This window comes from Dermacentor silvarum, chromosome 8 (assembly GCF_013339745.2).
Source record: "Dermacentor silvarum isolate Dsil-2018 chromosome 8, BIME_Dsil_1.4, whole genome shotgun sequence".
NCBI lineage: Eukaryota > Metazoa > Arthropoda > Arachnida > Ixodida > Ixodidae > Dermacentor > Dermacentor silvarum.
In genome coordinates this window covers 28764131-28778513 of record NC_051161.1, presented here as the reverse complement: position 1 = coordinate 28778513, position 14383 = coordinate 28764131, and the positions used below count along the sequence as shown (strand labels likewise).

Genomic DNA, 14383 nt, shown 5'->3' with positions numbered 1-14383 from the left:
GTTGTAACTTTATAACCTTTCCTTCTTCTTTATTTTGTCCTTAATCCGCAGACTTGCTCTGTTGGTGTTTTGCCATTTCGTTCTAGACTTCTGACAGTGTTTTGCAATTTCTTTATCTTTATTCCCTTTGTTGCTTTTCCTACTTTTATTTTGAAATAGCCGGCCTTGTCTGTGGCCAAACTTCCTAGGTTGTTGACAGATCAAGCAGGCATCCCCCATAGTGGGTAGGAGCCACATACGTGATTGGAAACAACAATAACAAGCAGGCACATGCGAAGAGACAGAGGCACACCTAACACCATTTAATGTGCAAAATCAACGTATTCAGCAAGCAAGCCAATACAAGAAAAGCCTCCAGTTTGAATTTGATGATATTTTCCCCTCAAATGTTCAACTAATGCCATTGCAACGTTTAAATGACCAATTATAAGATTACCTTTCCCACCCGGAAACAAGCAATATAATGGCCACTGATGCTTCAGTGTCAGACGAGAAGGCTGGCGTAGGCATTTTCTCTCCTTCTCTTGGTTGGTACTTTTCTGTTCGCCTTCCCGATTATACAGTCCTATTTTCATAGCAGAATTATTTCCGATTGTTCTAGCACTGCGCAAACTCCCCGCGAATCAATCGTCAGTTGTCGTAGTTACAGATTTTCTGTCGTTATGTTCGTTGCTTACGTGCACGGCAATAAATACAGCTATATTGAGCGTGTTCTAAAATTTACTCCCTAAAACTTCACAAAAAAAATAATTTGCTGTGGGTCCCTGGCCGCCGCGGTGGAGACTTAAACGCAATAGCAGATTTATTAGCCAGGACGTTAAGTGGACCTTGATTCCTATTTTACCGGATACAGCTTACATCACTGCATCGAGAGACAGAAATTTTGTCTACAAAATGATTTAAGCAAATTATCGCTGATAACATCTCCAGACTTTCAGCATCTCGGTTTTTGCCGGAATAAACAGTGGTGTTTCTCGGCAATTGGAAGTTTACACCAGATTACGCTGTCGCATCCCGCAATTGATTCTTTATTTACATAGAGCTGGTCTGATGATATCCCCGCATTGCCACAATTAAAAAAAATTTAAATTATGGGGTTTTGCGTGCCAAAACCACAATCTGATTATGAGGCACGCCGTAGTGGGGGACTCCGGAAATTTAGACCACCTGGGGTTCTTTAACGTGCACGGGTGTTTCCGCATTTCGACCCCATCGAAATGCGGCCGCCGTGGCCGGGATTTGATCCCGCGACCTCGTTCTCAGCAGCCCAACACCATAATTTCCACAATTGTAAGGACATTGAATCAATAGACCACTACTTTTTATCATGCCAACGATATTCAAAATTGGATTAAGATTAAGTATACCGGTAATATTATGATTTGGGGCCTCGACACTAGGCCATAGTCACAGAGGCGTTTGTTGCGGAGTGTTTGATTTTTTTTTACTCAAACAGGGACGATTACCCTGCTAATTATTGTAGCACTATTCTACCTATCAGATCAACACTCATTTCACTGATATTATTTTCTACAAATTATTTATTAACATTGTAGTTACTCTCTTCGATTATAACTTCTTTTAAAATTTACCCTTCAGTTATAATCTCCTTTTTTGTTTTTATATTACTTTGCGTTTCCCCTTTTCAAATAAGAATTTTCTTGAGATACCTCCTGCCGCCCGATTCTTGGCCTATCCCCCTTAGTGAGTACGACCCATGAAAGAGGTCCATCATCATCATTATCGTCATCATCACTGAGCGTTCAACGATTATGGCAGCTTTCGCACCGTCTTGCCTCTGCTGCTGCTTCGCAAAAAAACTAGGTCATTTAACTAAACTAGATTTCCGAAATTTTGTTGTCTAGTATGAATTAGTCCTGCCAGTTCTCGCGAGAATTGCGTCTCAATGGCTACCGCGGAGCTAAATGAGTGAGCGAAAACTGTGGTAACAGTGGCTGCAACTAAATTTATATCGTATTGAGATCCAGTCGAATTAATGTATGCTTTTCGTAGAAGTTTTATTTGTTTTTGTCTCTCTTTTTTTTCCACTCAGGCTGACAAGTTTGATGCCTCACGTGTTTTTTTTTTCTTTTTTCTGTTTTTTTTTTTTTTTTTGCCTTTACTTAACGGACAGGAAACGGCTAGATTTCCCCAACGTTATTTTCGGATGCCGCTTAAAAATCCATGGGTATCCAGGAAATATAGCGGCCACAAAATATGCGTAAAAACTTATTTTGCACTTTCTTCGTTGTTGCGGAGCTTATAACACTCACATTCGTCATTATTCGGAGACTGTTTTAAGACTCTATTGAGATTTATTTTGGTAGATTGTTCCGTGAGTTAAGCGATCTGCTTTTGTATATACATATCCCACCTAATTGATCGAATATCAAAGAGATTTGGGGAAGGGTGGTATTGGGTAGGCGGGGGACTGACCATAATGTGAACGTCACCGTCCTGCTCATGAAGCATTCTTAGGGTTTCCTCATCTTCGGTTGTTGAAATTTAGCTTTTTACCAAACTTTTGCTTTGATAATCTGACGGTGTTCGACCTTCCGTCTTATATCATCGCTGTTGTCGTCGTCGTCGTCGTCGTTTATTAAATTATGAGATCTCGGGGAAGTAGGCCACCGAAGGGCCGGCCTATTCCAGTTATTATAAAGAAACTCCTACGACTAACGAATGTAGGAAAAAAGAAAAAAAGAAGAAGAAACAATGACAGGATGGAAAAATACTTTCTTAAATATATCATTCATTTAGCGTTACAAACCTCATTGATGTTAGTGCAACGCTGTTGACAAAGGAGCCGGAACGTATTTGCGGCGTGTCATCACCGTGTATTTCACGCCTCGCGATATATGACCGCGCGCCTTCAGTGTACTATATATACCACAAGCCTTTATCGCCTAGAAACGAGACAACCGTATGGAATATGCATTTCTGTCATGACCTCAGCGTCGTCGGCACAGTGTTCCCGGTAAACTGTGTCGTTCCGCGTGGTTGCCGGTTTTATCGCGCGTTCCCCGATGCAGCGAATACAGCTCGTTAATTGACGCAGCCGACTCTCACGTCGGGGAAGACACCGAAAGGCCTATAGGATTTCGTTGTTCCCGGCTTTGCGGCGCCTGCTTCGCGCGGTCGCGACCGTTCACCACGACATGGGTCCCAGCTGCGGGCGAGAAAAGCCGGGTCCTCTTTCCCGGCCTCCTCGCGAACCGATCGGCGATCGATGGGAAACTTGACACCGGCTTCGCGGCTGCCTTTGCTCTCCCCTTAGCCCGGCGGCTTGTTTTCATACTCGCGTGCGTCGCCGTGCCGTCGACGATTGTTGTCCCCGAACGACGTCGTCGCGCCGGTGACGCTCTCGGGCTGGCGACGGTTTTCGGTTCCCTCGCGCCGCCGAACGACACCTGTGAGAAGGCGCCTTGCACTGAGCGCGGGTGTTGACTTTCAGTTCGCTGGCGCGCGCGAGTGTGTGTGTGCGTGCGCGCGGTTATTCCTGGCTTTCTTTTTTTTCCCTTTCCACGCCTCTCCCTCTCCTTGTAACCTCGCTGCGTTCGAAAACGACGCTGATTGAATGACTCTGCCAGTGAGCGTTAACGGAGTGAGTGTGTGTCCGAGTTTCGCTTTGCGGGCGAGCGCGGGCTTGAGGCGGTGACGCTGCCGGTGACGACTGGTGACTCACGGTCACCAACCTTGAGTCACCAGTCGTCATTGGTGTCAACGTGCGCGACGCGACAACATTGTTCGTCGAGGTGGCGTGCTATTTTGTTCCGGAATAGTAAATTGCTTGGCTAGTCGGCGCGACAGTTTGAGTGTCTAAGGTAGCGTTGAAGTAGTATGTACGGAAAGACAGCTCGAAATATTCGCGAGAAAGAGGCTCGCTTACAACTGAAGTTTATTGGGAAAATAGTTTAGTCTATACGAGCATTACACGCACGCGATGTCAGCAGGAGACAAAGTAAGAATAACGGTTGTACGATGGTGGTAAGGGAGGTGATAAGGCGAAAACAAAACCGTGGTTTCTTTTTTTTTTTTTTTTCTTGCTTGCCGACATCTGGTGGCAAGATATGTAACCAAATCTATGCGATCCTTAGAGGAGCCTGCTGCCCCTCTGCTACAACGTGTGGTAAAAAAGGAAATGAAGCACTCAGCGAGGCATAAAGCTTTAGAGAGACATACAAAAAGCAGTTGAGAAAGAGTTCATACCATTCAAATCGTAAATCTTGACGTTTACGAAGCGAGCCGCCGCACGCACGCAGCATCAGAACACCAGTGCAGTTCAGTTAAGTTCAGCCACTATGAGAAAGAAAGAAAAAAAGAACAGATTACAAATCTGGTCAGACGCCATGCACAGATTACTGGATGAAAAAGTAGTAGCTTGAACTCCGTATGCACCCTATCGATAATTATTTCTCTGTAGCATGTTTGCCTGTTAGGTACATTCTCACGTGCGATGTCACTGTTTTTGGGAGGTTTTGCCCACTTCACCCTGTCATTTTGCCATGGCTCCTTGCTCAACGTTCGTGTGGTGCAATCTCCAGCAATGCTTGGCAGGCTCTCGACAAGCCGACCTCAATTCCTGTCCCAAAATTACTATTTGTAGTTTTCGTGTCCTTCACGCTAATGCTAAGTCCCGTCTCCTAGTGATTGCGTGACAATGGTATTTTATATTTTGATTTTACCAGACTTGCGCATGAATTGTCAGCAACCACGATTTTCGCGAAAAGCGTCTTCATTCCGCATCCTATAGCTGTCCCTGTCATTGCGCGCATTCCGTCTTGTCATCCTCATTTGAACGACTTGGATATTTCGAACGTTAGATTCTTGATGGACAGACATGTTCTTAAAAACGGAGCCCGCGTTACAAAGCAGTTCGTATATGCTAGAGAGCTTCGTTAAGAACATGCACCGGCTAGCACAGCGGACCCGTTATTAGCGAACGTAAAAGTCTAACACCGCCTTTCACGGTGAACACCATAGAAGAACTTGGCGAATACGGACCGTGGGAACATATCCGCAGTGGAATCCATATAAGCCAGAGTGGTTTATAACAGCAGAGGACCGACGGAGTAAGGATGACTGAAAAATGCCGAACAGCTCGCGGTAACGAAAATGCTTTGTGATATATTACGCATCTGCTAAGAAGCAGGTTTAACTGATAACGAAAAAGTTGCTCCTCTTGTACGAATGATCCGCCGTGTTAAGCGCGGTTGCAGCATGTTTCGAGATAGACTGACTTTCCCTGCCGTGGCTGCCGCATCTAAATAGCCACGAAATTAGAAAAAGAAGAAAGAAGGAAAGGAAATTCGTATACTTATAATAGGGGCAAGTTAACGAACGCCAGTTGCTCAAAATTAATACGTAACCTACGACGTCCCTCGTAGCTTACTGCGCAGTTTCGAAATGTTGAATGCCACAATTTAAAATTATTTTTTTAATGTACCGGTATTCGTGGCTTTTCACACATGCATGAGCGCGGAGAGGATCAGAAATGGGAACGCATAGCCTGCATAAATTGGCCGCTTGTGGCAGTGACCCGCAAGGACGCGTCCCGTTCGAGTGCGGCTGCTATCTATCCATAGCCGTTCGCGACGTGGCTTTGGGCTCCCGACTTCGAGCGCTGTTTGAACAGCGAGTTCCGATGCTCAGACGCGCGCGTCACCCGGCCTATCTATGTGTACTGCGCCTCGATAAATGTGTGCAACGTTCCTGAAAGCGATCATAAGTCAGCAGATTGGACACCACGTTCACGGAGCTCTTCACACGTTGGAACATTTCGCGACTGCCTGGCACACAGTCGTCGACCTCAACTCAAGCTCGTCCAAGATGCCCGCCAATCACGATTTTAATGAAAGCATGGGCAGCTCGCTGGTCAATCGCTAATAAACCAACGAAAACGGGATCACTGATCATACCAAACACGATATCAACGAAACTAGGGTCAGGCCAACTTGGAAGCTAGCGATAGCCTACGTGCTCCAGCCAATCACGAATACAGCGACAGCGCAAACCAGTAACGAAGCAATCTAATGCATAGCCGCTGCGCCGGTCATTACCTAAGTCAGCGAAACCGTAGCGAATCATACGTCACGAAATCGACGAAAGTATGGTTAACGGATGGCCATTCACAAAAGCCAACAATAGCCTATGGTCCAGACCATCACGAAGACAAGGAAGCATAGAAATTGCGCAGGCCAAAACGAAGCGCAGTAAGCTTGAAATACGGTAGTCCGATGCGTTGACCAGTCGCGAAATCGACAAAGGCCTGATCAACGGACAGGGCAATCACTAAGTTAGAGGTAGCCGATGCTTCAGCCAACAGACCTACCAATCGTGGTTAATCGAAGGCGTTACGCCAATGGCAAACAGCTCTTACGAACCAAGTCCCGAATTCTCAAAAACTGCTTACGCTAGAATTGTTCGTAAGAAAGAACTTCAGCCAATCCGGATGCAAGACAAATTGTTATCTAAGGCGGCCGGCCAATGGAAAACAGCACTTAAGAAACAAAAGCTTTGTGGATCTGGCCCCAAAAGCTTCGTGGATTCGAGTACTCGTACCTGCGTAAGTGCTGCTTCCCATTGGCCAATAATATTTCCGACGTCACGATCGGCTGTAACCTGCACTTACGAGTCGTTTTAGCGTAATAACATTTTTGTCATTACGGGCCCTGGCCTTTGATTCAGCTGTACAGCGTCAGCTGTACATTCCGCCACACTGCACGGTATTATTTATTAGTGAGACGGGGCATATGTGCCAGTCGTACCGAACGGAAGCCCGAGGGGAGAGGACATGTTTGAGCGGAGGGCAAATATTGCAGAGAAAAGCATTCGTAATCTCTGAATGCACTGCGGGGACATGTCCATCTCCGCCTGATGTCTATCGCTAACCACTCGACGAGTGGAGCGTCAGCTGAAACAAAAGAGCAGTACGCATGTAACGATTTGCAATGGCGCTGGGACGTTGTTAAAAGAAGATGTTCCAGACCGAAGTCGAGTACCGTGTTATGTCGGCGAGCAACTCTGCAGTTTGTTTTTCTTGCGCTTTTGGTTCGGCTTAGTCATCCACTCTTACTATGCTTTGCCAACATCTCAATATTACTTGCAAACAGCTTGTGCTTGCGCCGCTTTCAAGAGCTGGCGGTGCTATAATTACATGCGCTTTTAATGTTTCAGGGGCCGAACTCACAAAACTGTTCGTTCGTAAAAGCTGTTCTTAAGGCCGCCTTCGCTAAATATACAGGGTGTCCCAACTATCATGCGCCGGTATTTTAAAATATGTAAATGCCACGTAGCTGGACAGAACTCAGGTAATGTTGTTTGCAGTCGCTTGGAAATACTGAGATTATTTTTTGCCAGCATTCGAAGGGACGCTGGCATCAAGAAGCACTACCAACGCCACCTAGGTGGCGTTCACCGTACTCAGCACAGCGGAGCGTGGCCTCCGCAATTAGCTCTGAAAATGTTTCTGAAGTTGATCGCGGAGGCTGCAATTACGACGCGCTGTACGCGCTGATTTGACTCGGTGACGATTCAGTTACGTGCTTTGTCTTGCGCGTTGTATTAGTGTGTCAGTTACGTGCTTCGTCTTTCGCGTTGTGCTAGCGTGTGCAGCGTAGTGCAGCTTCCATATGCACGACGGTTGCTCATGGTCATCGACGTTGGTAGTCGTGATGGAGGAGACGTGCCACCAGGCGTCAGCGTGGGTGCATCAACGCCTAAGGGCGCTTTAGCCACAAAACACCAATAGACATTATATATCAATGTGCAATAAACATTACACTACTTATGTGAAGACACGTTTCACTTTCGTGTTCTATACCGATTCCTATATAAGAGGGATCAACCACATTTTTTTTATTTGTATTCCGCCTAATTAGATAATTAGTCTTAATTAACTAATCAACTTCTCAAATATTATAATTATATGAAAAGTGCCAAATGTAAGATTGTAGAGCAACATGAAATACTCCCGATACAGCTTTCTGTTTCTGAATACGTGCTACCTAAAAGTGTTTTTTTTTTTTTCCGAGCGCGAAAGAATCCCGCGAATACACGCAAAGTGCCTCGAGCGGCCAGTCGCGAGGCAATTTTGCGTGTATTCGCGGGCTTATTTCACGCTCGGAAAACACTTTATACATGTCACTTGTGTGACACACACACACACACACACACACACACACACACACACACACACACACACACATTATATATATATATATATATATATATATATATATATATGGATTCTCCTTCAAGTGCTGTTGAAATTAGGCTATTGTTTTTGTGCTGTATTTTGCTTCATTAGTGTGATACTCCCATAACTTTTATTTATGTTACTCGGTTTCAGTAACCATCTGCTCTTTTTTCACGTTATGTCAATGTTCCACATAGAAGACTGTGTGGCATGATAAATAAATAAATTAATTGATTAATTAATTAATTATTCATTATATAATTAACGTAAACAAATTATACACGCACGGCGCTAATTCACATCGATCTTATTGCAAAAACTCGCTAATGTACTTGCTTCAACGCACCAGGGCCCATGTTCAGAAAACTCTTTGCTCGTAAGTGCTCTTCGCCATCGGCCAGCCTCCTTCCGCAGTAATATGCATAGCGTCAGGATTGACTGAAATTTTCGCTTACGAACAATTCTCGCGAAAGGGATTTTTTGTGAACATGGGCTGAGGGGCCGAATTCACAAAGTTTTTCCTTTTTAAGTGCTGTTTGTCATTGGCCGGCCGTCTTCGATAATTGTATGTCCAACATGATAGATTGGCTGGAATCTTTTTCTTATCTAGAGTTCTAGCGTAAGACCTTCTTTATTTGTTACTTTTATTTTTCTTTGTGTGCGTATACGGGGCCCGGCTTCAATATTGGTACCCAGGGAGGTGATGATGACAACAAGTTTATTGTTCCGCCAGATAAGGAGGCCCCCTACTCCCCGTCCCCGGCACACAGGCCTAGGGGACTGTGTGCCGGGGACGGGGGCTGGGACCTCCGCGATTAGAAGCAAGCAAAGAGGTCTTGAAGGAGGTGGATGCGCTGTGACGTCATGATACGCCGTCTCGTTCCGTTCCTGTAATCTCTGAGGCGGCCACGTACGAGTGCCGCCAGAAGAAACGCGCGCGCCACACGTGATCCACGTGGTTCATACCTATCACCTTATCTCTATACGCAACGTCAGCAATCTTAGCGTCGTGTTATGAGCGTACCGATAATGTCGATGACGCCAGGTATGGCATTTATGTATACCAACCTTGGTATCAAATTAAGTTTCTCGTGTTTTCAAACTTCTGTACTAAGTGCACGCGAGCAGAGTACGTTAGTTTCTACAGATTTGAAAAAAAAAGTGTTAGTATTCCTTTAAACACGGAGCATCTAGAGTCTGTAACGCTATACCGAACATGCTCACTGCTTAATACACATTACAGTGCGAAAAAAAAAAGTGCGCGAAACCCGCCACCCGCGTTGACGCTATCGCTGGGCTGCTCGGTCGGACACAGTACAATCCTGGACGCGCTGCTGTGTGTAGTAACACATAACTAAGGAATACACAATGCCGCAACAAATGGGGGGGGAGATTTAGTGTGGAGCACTAAGAATGCTTAAACTCTGCCACACTTACACATTATTAAAATTATTTTTCATCGAGAAATTGAATTCAATAGTCACGTATGGAACTTGTAAAGCTTGCAGAAGGTGACTTAACGTCATCGAATGCCCAAGTGAGATATCGAAGACATCGTTAGCTCGCTAGACGTATGCACATGTATGTATGTATGTATGTATGTATGTATGTATGTATGTATGTATGTATGTATGTATGTATGTATGTATGTATGTATGTATGTATGTATGTATGTATGTATGTATGTATGTATGTATGCATGCATGTATGTATGTATGTATGCGTGTTTGTGCGCGTGCGTGTAAGTGTGTGTGTTTATTGCTGCACACCTGCAAAGGTTCTTTCTTACAGCTGTTTGTGTTCACTGGCATTGTAAGTGGCATGATGACACTCGTCCACCATGTGTCGGAAAATTTCTAGGAACAGGAGATCGTGACTGAGAAACAATTCAAGCACTTCCTTTCTCTTTACAGCAAATGCCTCTACGTCATCGCGGAGAGGGAAAAGCAGATAAAAGAAAGAGCCAGCAGGGACATGAAACGATGAAAGGTAAACAGAAAAGGCGAGTGACTAATGAAAAATTGCATGACCACGAGAAAGAGAGAACAGAAAACAGCAGCGATAACAGAACAGAGCGCAACGATAACTGGTAAGAATTCGAGCGCCCTCAAGCACATTGCTGATGCTGTATGGGTAAGAAAAGGAATCTGCATTGCAGATGATCTTCAGCGATCACGTTGGTTGTTGCCTTATCACTTTCTCGCGCACGTAATTGCGTGCGTAATTACGTACATCTCAACGCTATCGGGTACATGTTTCCAGACGCCCGTATCTCTGCGCGTATACGCGTTTACATGCGTAATTATCTTTAGTTTGTGCGTTATCTGTTGCGCTGGTCGATACTCGACACAATGGATCTAGATGTCGTAAATTAGGCATCGCTCTATGCACGCCAAGCACGGCCTGCTCTTGGACGCGCATTCACGCTCAACGTCCGGCTTCTACTGTCAACTTTGTTTCCGAGACCCGGCTCGTGGACGCGTAAAGAATGCAAACATTGAAATGTTTTTCGCCCCGAGCAGCGATCGGCGCAATTCGGTGCGGAAAATTCCCCCGCACCGAAGTTGGCTTATTCACTGCTCGCTTAAAATGCACCTTGACACGTACGCGTACACGTGTTCGCTTTTGTCACAATGCAATCGACGCCGTATCGTGATTATCGTTCGCCCGAGAAACCGAACAAGGTAATAGGGGCAACGTTCGCCTGTCACCTCTGGCGTGGTCTCATCAACCGTATCGCGGTCTAGAGTGTGGAACGACATTACGGCGTTTGCCAGACCACGTGAGCTCGCAGATAACGCGCGCGATACGCATAAGTCCTTAATGCGCGTCTACGAGCCAGCGCTAATGTAGTAGAAGTTCTTGCTGCGCATTATCGCGTGCAGGCGCGTTATGCCTAATTACGGAATTTATACCGTCGCGTGGCGGTACTGCATCTATCGTGTCACGTCGATCGATGGTGTGATTGGATCCGCTCGCCAAGGCGGTCTTCCGAAGGGAAAAGGAAGACTCGAGATAAATTCGTGTCAACTATTTTAATCAAAATGGAGACGAAGACGATCAGCGGCCTAAAGAACACTTGCGTTGTGAAGTCGCCGCTTCATGACGACATAAGGACTTGGTTTTCTGTTTTTTAAGAGTTGCCACTTTCCTTTCGTTCTTGTCTGGAGCTTGGTCGACACATAGTAATTACCTTCAGATGCCCGTTGTGACGGTTTAACACCTTCGCCGCCTGAGGCTTCGCTTCGGCTTATTCTACATGTACCCAAATGTATAAATATATCATGGGCACATACGCGCTGTTCGCCAATTACTTCGCCTTGTAATGTAACTTATAATATTCGCGCTCTCTTGCTTTCAGATCATACTATACGTCTGATCTGAAAGTAAGAGAGCGCGAATATTATAAATTTCGAATAATGACCGAACACTTCCGCCTCTATTCAAAGTATTCGGCTGTGAATATCGTGTACCATAAACTCGTATATGTGGCTATGGTTCGAATGACCGTACTTTAGGGTCATACATATATGCGCGACTGTCCACTATAAGTTCTATTCCCCCTTTCCCTTACCCCTATTGTAGGGTAGCAAACCGGACGCTCGTCTAGTTGACCTCCCTGCCTTTCCTCTTCTTGCTCTCTCTCCACTAAGTTCCCGCTGTTGAGCAACGATGAGCATCTTTCTTTCCTAAATAAGTGATGTATAGTGTAGTTGTGATCGATCGGTTCCGTCTGTGATCGATGCGAAAGATGGGTTTCAATTTTACTTCTCATCACAGGAAAGGCTCTGATGGTGATTAAATGTGGATGTCGTGCGTATCGTTACCTCGCGCATTGTGCATGTTTGCAGTTTGTGTACCCTATCTTCAATGCGTAATCGCATCAATTTACTGCCGAATAATTTTCCGCATGTGAAGCAACATTTTAACAATTAAATTATGGTGTTTTACGTGCCAAAACCACGATCTGATTATGAGGCACGCCGTAGTGGGGGACTCCGGAAAATTTGGACCACCTGGGGTTCTTTAACGTGCGCCTAAATGTAAGTACACGGGTGTTTTCGCATTTCGCCCCCATCGAAATGTGGCCGCCGTGGCCGGCATTCGATCCCGCGACCTCGTGCTTAGTAGCCCAACACCATAGCCACTAAGCAACCACGGCGGATTGCAGCAACATTTTAGAAATGTTTAAAAAGGCTGCGAATGTCTTGTTACATGTCACTTTTATGTGTTAATTACTGACTTCGTTATCATCAGACAAACTGTAGGTGCATTCGATAAAATTCACTCCTTTGATAAAATTAAGGCAATGGTATTGAAATGCGGTTTTGGCTCGCACCGTGAGCGGCAAATCCGCGAATATTTTCTCATCTATAAGTTTAGCACTGTAAGGTCGGGCATAAACGAACACACAGGCGCACTCACTAGTCTGCCCTCGACTACATTTAACGTGGTTTTATTGCATCTCATGCAGTGCTTTTCTGATTTTTCACACAGCGCATTGTACCTATTTTTGTATTGTTCCCTTGTCCTATAGCTTTGTTCACATGTCTTTTTAGCCATGTGCGCATTATGTTGTTCCAATGCGTAACTCATACCGTGCGTATAACTCATATCGCAATTATGCTCCACACACATTGAGGCTCTGATGGTGATTAAATGTGGACGTCGTGCCTACCGTTACCTCGCGCAGTGTGCATGTTTGCAGTTTGTGTAACTTATCTTCAATGCTTAATCGCATCAATTTACTGCCGAATAGTTTTCCGCGTGTGCAGCAACATTTTAGAAATGTTTAAAAAGTCGGCGAATGTCTTGTTACATGTCACTCTGGCAAAGGCTGACCCACCAGCCGAAACGTTTTAGCGTAGAAGAGAATGTGTTTCCACGTACGTGGCGTTTATTCTTTTATGCTATATATATTTATGCTTAATTAGATAATTAGTCAAGACTAATTAACCAACTTCTGAAGCAACGAAGCTAGGAAAGAAATTCCAATTAGGAAGTTGCAGAGTGGTTTGCACAACGTCCAAATAAACAGTATGTGTGTGTCTATCTATTAAGTATTAGTGTTTTTCAGCTTACTGATGGTGCCCGCTAAATACAAAAAAAAACACCACGTGACATGCCCGTTTGCGCGTCGTGATTGCACTGCTCCCAAACGTTCCGCACAAACAGCCGTAGGCGCTCTGCCGCCTAAAAGGGGGCATGGCAACAAAGCAGGCGTTGGCTCGGCCATTTACGCCAGCGATGTGCTCCTCTCGCGACAGTTCGTTATAGCGATAAGCAGACGCAGCGGTTATCGCTTGTGCTACCGGAAGCAACATGTCCGTCATTTCGCGATAGCTGTAAGCAAATTGAACCATCCCCCCCAAAAAAAACTCAGCTTTCAGAAGGCTCAAAATGGTAGAATACGAGTATCATAAATGGCCAGACGCAGTCTTTCACTGAATTTACGTTTATTTTTCATGCGCTTTCACAGCAAGTGCTCGAAGAGGTCACCTTCTGCAGCGATACAACACTGGGAGAAGGCTTTCCTTCCCTCCTCCCTCTCCCTGTCATCTTTGTGTTCCCTTTTCCCATTCCCCCGGTGTAGGGTAGCCAACCGGACGCTAATCTGGTTAACCTCCCTGCCTTCTGCCTTTCTCTTGCTTCCTCCCCCTCTGAGAAGGCTTGCCATCGCTGCCTTGAGCGCCGTCGGTGAAATGCTGCGGCAGACTTCAGTTATCTTCTCCTTCTGGAGGCCTCATTCCCGTCGTGTATACGTGATCCTTAATATAGCCCCACAAGAAAAAGTCAAGAGGGTTGAGGTCGGGTAACCTTGCCGACCACGGGACAGGCCCGTTTCTCCCTATCCATTCGGGAAGGTAACATCAAGCCATGCTCTTGCTTGACTGCAGCTCTGGGCTGGGCCCCGTCGTGCTGATACCACATTGCGTCAAGCCGGGCTATAGTGGCATGTAGCAGCAGAAGTCTTCAACCGGTCCTTTGAGGATCTCACTTACATACCTCTTGCCGCTCAGAGTGTTGTTAAAAAAACACTGGGCCAATGATTTTGCTGTCATATATTACGTCAATTACTCACAGGGGACCCTGATCACGAGAAAGAAATTTATAGAAGAATAAAATTGGGCTGGAGTGCATACGGCAGGCAATACCAGATCCTGACTGGGAGATTACCACTGTCGT

At 45.5% G+C, this 14383-nt stretch overlaps 1 long non-coding RNA gene across 1 annotated transcript in view; it reads left to right on the top strand.

Moving 5' to 3' along the window:
• The window catches only part of LOC125947594 (uncharacterized), a 144788-nt gene that overhangs the window by 67820 nt on the left and 62585 nt on the right, over positions 1-14383 (top strand). Inside the window, exon 4 of the long non-coding RNA XR_007468418.1 lies at positions 10111-10186. This is a non-coding gene — a long non-coding RNA (uncharacterized LOC125947594). The remainder of the gene's footprint in view (positions 1-10110; positions 10187-14383) is intronic.